Source organism: Camellia sinensis, chromosome 12 (genome assembly GCF_055761805.1).
Source record: "Camellia sinensis isolate YWXY chromosome 12, ASM5576180v1, whole genome shotgun sequence".
NCBI lineage: Eukaryota > Viridiplantae > Streptophyta > Magnoliopsida > Ericales > Theaceae > Camellia > Camellia sinensis.
The window spans coordinates 1,130,001-1,135,000 of record NC_138972.1 but is presented as its reverse complement, the minus strand read 5'-3'; positions in this window follow the sequence as shown (position 1 = coordinate 1,135,000).

Genomic DNA, 5,000 nt, shown 5'->3' with positions numbered 1-5,000 from the left:
GCCCGCATGCCTTGCCAAGGCGTTGCCCAACATGCCATGCCATGCCACGGCCTCGGCCCGCATGTCTTGCCAAGGCGTTGCCCAACATGCCATGCCACGGCCTCGGCCCGCATGCCCTGCCACGGCGTTGCCCAGCATGCCATGCCACCGCGTTGCCCGGCATGCCATACCTTAGCCTTGGCCAGCATGGCATGCCACGGCCTCGGCCATCATGCCATGCCACGGCCTCGGCCCGCATGCCTTGCCACGGCGTTGCCCAACATGCCATGCCACGGCCTCGGCCCGCATGCCATGCCATGCCGTGCCTTGGCCTTGGCCAGCATGACATGCCACGGCCTCGGCCCGCATGCCTTGCTACGGCGTCGCCCAACAAGCCATGCCACGGCCTCGGCCCGCATGACATGCCACGGCCTCGGCCCGCATGCCTTGCTACGGCGTCGCCCAACATGCCATGCCACGGCCTCGGCCCGCATGCCATGCCACGGCCTCGGCCCGCATGCCATGCCACGGCCTCGGCCCGCATGCCTTGCGACTGCCTTGGCCAGCGTGCCATGCCACAGCGTGCCATGCCTTAGCCTTGGCCAACATGCCATGCCACTGCCTTGGCCAGCATGTCGTGCCACCGCCACGGCCAGCAGGCCATGCCGGTCCGTTGCCCAGCATGCCACGGCCGTGGCGGCGTGGCAAGCCACGGCCTCGGCCAGCATGCCATGCCACGGCCTCGGCATGCCACCGCCTTGTGCAGCGTTGGCCAGCATGCCTTGGCCGGCATGCCATGCCAATGCCTTGGGCCAACATGGCGTGCCACGGGCTGGGCGAGCATGCCACGCCACGGCCTCGGCCCGCATGCCTTGCTTCGACGTTGCCCAACATGCCATGCCACGGCCCCGGCCCGCATGCCTTGCCACCGCGTTGCCTAGCGTGCCATGCCTTAGCCTTGGCCAACATGTCGTGCCACGGCCTCGGCCCGCATGCCATGCCACGGCCTCGGCCCGCATGCCTTGCGACGGCGTCGCCCAACATGCCATGCCACGGCCTGGGCCCGCATGCCATGCCACGGCCTCGGCCCGCATGCCATGCCACGGCCTCGGCCCGCATGCCATGCCACGTCCTCGGCCCGCATGCCTTGCCACGGCGTTGCCCAACATGCCACGCCACGGCCTCGGCCCGCATGCCACGGCCCGCATGTCTTGCCACGGCGTTGCGAAATATGCCATGCCACGGCCTCGGCCCGCATGCCATGCCACGGCGTCGCCCAACATGCCATGCCACGGCCACGGCCCGCATGCCATGCCACGGCCTCGGCCCGCATGCCTTGCTACGGCGTTGCCCAACATGCCATGCCACAGCCTCGGCCCGCATGCCTTGCCACCGCGTTGCCCAGCATGCCATGCCACCGCGTTGCCCGTCGTGCCATGCCTTAGCCTTGGCCAACATGTCGAGCCACGGCCTTGGCCAACATGTCGAGCCACGGCCTCGGCCCGCATGCCTTGCTACGGCGTCGCCCAACATGCCATGCCACGGCCTCGGCCCGCATGCCTTGCCACGGCGTCGCCCAACATGCCATGCCACGGCCTCGGCCCGCATGCCTTGCCACGGCCTCGGCCCGCATGCCATGCCACGGCCTCGGCCCGCATGCCATGCCACGGCCTCGGCCCGCATGACATGCCACGGCCTCGGCCCGCATGCCATGCCACGGCCTCGGCCCGCATGCCTTGCTACGGCGTCGCCCAACATGCCATGCCACGGCCTCGGCCCGCATGCCATGCCACGGCCTCGGCCCGCATGCCATGCCACGGCCTCGGCCCGCATGCCATGCCACGGCCTCGGCCCGCATGCCATGCCCCGGCTTCGGCCCGCATGCCATGCCACGGCCTCGGCCCGCATGACATGCCACGGCCTCGGCCCGCATGCCATGCCCCGGCCTCGGCCCGCATGCCTTGCTACGGCGTCGCCAAACATGCCATGCCACGGCCTCGGCCCGCATGCCATGACATGCCACGACCCGCATGTCTTGCCACGGCGTTGCCAAACATGCCATGCCACGGCCTCGGCCCGCATGCCATGCCGCGGCGTCGCCCAACATGCCATGCCACGGCCTCGGCCCGCATGCCTTGCCACCGCGTTGCCCAGCATGCATTGCCACCGCGTTGCCCGGCTTGCCATGCCTTAGCCTTGGCCAACATGTCGAGGCACGGCCTCGGCCCGCATGCCTGGCTACGGCGTTGCCCAACATGCCATGCCACGGCCTCGGCCCGCATGCCTTGCCACCGCGTTGCCCAGCATGCCATGCCACCGCGTCGCCCGGCGTGCCATGCCTTAGCCTTGGCCAACATGTCGAGGCACGGCCTTGGCCCGCATGCCTTGCTACGGCGTCGCCCAACATGCCATGCCATGGCCTCGGCCCGCATGCCATGCCACGGCCTCGGCCCGCATGCCATGCCATGCCACGGCCCGCATGTCTTGCCACGGCGTTGCCAAACATGCCATGCCACGGCCTCGGCCCGCATGCCATGCCACGGCGTCGCCCAACATGCCATGCCACGGCCACGGCCCGCATGCCATGGCACGGCCTCGGCCCGCATGCCTTGCTACGGCGTTGCCCGACATGCCATGCCACGGCCTCAGCCCGCATGCCTTGCCACCGCGTTGCCCAGCATGCCATGCCACCGCGTTGCCCGGCGTGCCATGCCTTAGCCTTGGCCAACATGTCGAGCCACGGCCTCGGCCCGCATGCCTTGCTACGGCGTCGCCCAACATGCCATGCCACGGCCTCGGCCCGCATGCCATGCCACGGCCTCGGCCCGCATGCCTTGCTACGGCGTCGCCCAACATGCCATGCCACGGCCTCGGCCCGCATTACATGCCACGGCCTCGGCCCGCATGACAAGCCACGGCCTCGGCCCGCATGCCATGCCACGGCCTCGGCCCGCATGCCTTGCCACGGCGTTGCCCAACATGCCATGCCACGGCCTTGGCCCGCATGCCATGCCATGCCACGGTCCGCATGTCTTGCCACGGCGTTGCCAAACATGCCATGCCACGGCCTCGGCCCGCATGCCATGCCGCGGCGTCGCCCAACATGCCATGCCACGGCCTCGGCCCGCATGCCTTGCCACCGCGTTGCCCAGCATGCATTGCCACCGCGTTGCCCGGCTTGCCATGCCTTAGCCTTGGCCAACATGTCGAGGCACGGCCTCGGCCCGCATGCCTGGCTACGGCGTTGCCCAACATGCCATGCCACGGCCTCGGCCCGCATGCCTTGCCACCGCGTTGCCCAGCATGCCATGCCACCGCGTCGCCCGGCGTGCCATGCCTTAGCCTTGGCCAACATGTCGAGGCACGGCCTTGCCCAGCATGCCATGCCACCGCGTTGCCCGGCGTGCCATGCCTTAGCCTTGGCCAACATGTCGAGCCACGGCCTCGGCCCGCATGCCTTGCTACGGCGTCGCCCAACATGCCATGCCACGGCCTCGGCCCGCATGCCATGCCACGGCCTCGGCCCGCATGCCTTGCTACGGCGTCGCCCAACATGCCATGCCACGGCCTCGGCCCGCATTACATGCCACGGCCTCGGCCCGCATGACAAGCCACGGCCTCGGCCCGCATGCCATGCCACGGCCTCGGCCCGCATGCCTTGCCACGGCGTTGCCCAACATGCCATGCCACGGCCTTGGCCCGCATGCCATGCCATGCCACGGTCCGCATGTCTTGCCACGGCGTTGCCAAACATGCCATGCCACGGCCTCAGCCTGCATGCCATGCCACGGCGTCGCCCAACATGCCATGCGACGGCCACGGCCCGTATGCCATGCGACGGCCTCGGCCCGCATGCCATGCCACGGCCTCGGCCCGCATGTCTTGCCACGGCGTAGCCCAACATGCCATGCCATGCCACGCCACGCCTCGGCCCGCATGCCATGCCATGGCCTCGGCCTGCATGCCATGCCATGCCATGCCACGGCCTCGGCCCGCATGCCATGCCACGGCCTCGGCCCGCATGCCTTGCCACGGCCTCGGCCCGCATGCCATGCCACGGCCTCGGCCAGCATGCCATGCCAAGGCCAAGGCCCGCATGCCTTGCCACGGCGTTGCCCAGCATGCCATGCCACCGCGTTGCCCAGCGGGCCGTGCCGCGGCCTCGGCCCGCATGCCATGCCATGCCACGGCCTCGGCCCGCATGCCTTGCGACTGCCTTGGCCAGCGTGCCATGCCACAGCGTGCCATGCCTTAGCCTTGGCCAACATGCCATGCCACTGCCTTGGCCAGCATGTCGTGCCACCGCCACGGCCAGCAGGCCATGCCGGTCCGTTGCCCAGCATGCCACGGCCGTGGCGGCGTGGCAAGCCACGGCCTCGGCCAGCATGCCATGCCACGGCCTCGGCATGCCACCGCCTTGTGCAGCGTTGGCCAGCATGCCTTGGCCGGCATGCCATGCCAATGCCTTGGGCCAACATGGCGTGCCACGGGCTGGGCGAGCATGCCACGCCACGGCCTTGGCTAGCAGCAAGGCATGCCACGGCCTCGGCGAGCATGCCATGCCATGCCAAGGCCAAGGCCAAGGCCAAGGCCAAAGCCAAGGCCAAGGCAGTGGGCAAGGCCAAGTCCCTGTGCAAGGCATGGCCAAGGCCAAGGCCGCGGGCAAAGGCCAAGGCCAAGGCCATGGCATGCCACCGCCTCGATCGATCTTTTTGAACATGATTCTTTTATAATCTTACCCAAACCGTGCAACACAATTAAAAATGCAATACAATCAATTTTAAATGTCATTCCCTATTTTTTTGCAATTTTTCTGGAGCTTTTCGAATTTTTAAAGCCCTTATTTGGCATAAAAAAATCAAAATAAAATAAAAAAAATGAAAAAAATAATTTAATAATTTCTATAATTACTAGTGAATCATCCTTTAATTATGGGAATTTTTCCATAATTTTTTGACCATTTTCATTAATTTTTATTATTTTTTAAGTATTAATATCGAAATAAATTAAAATAAAATATT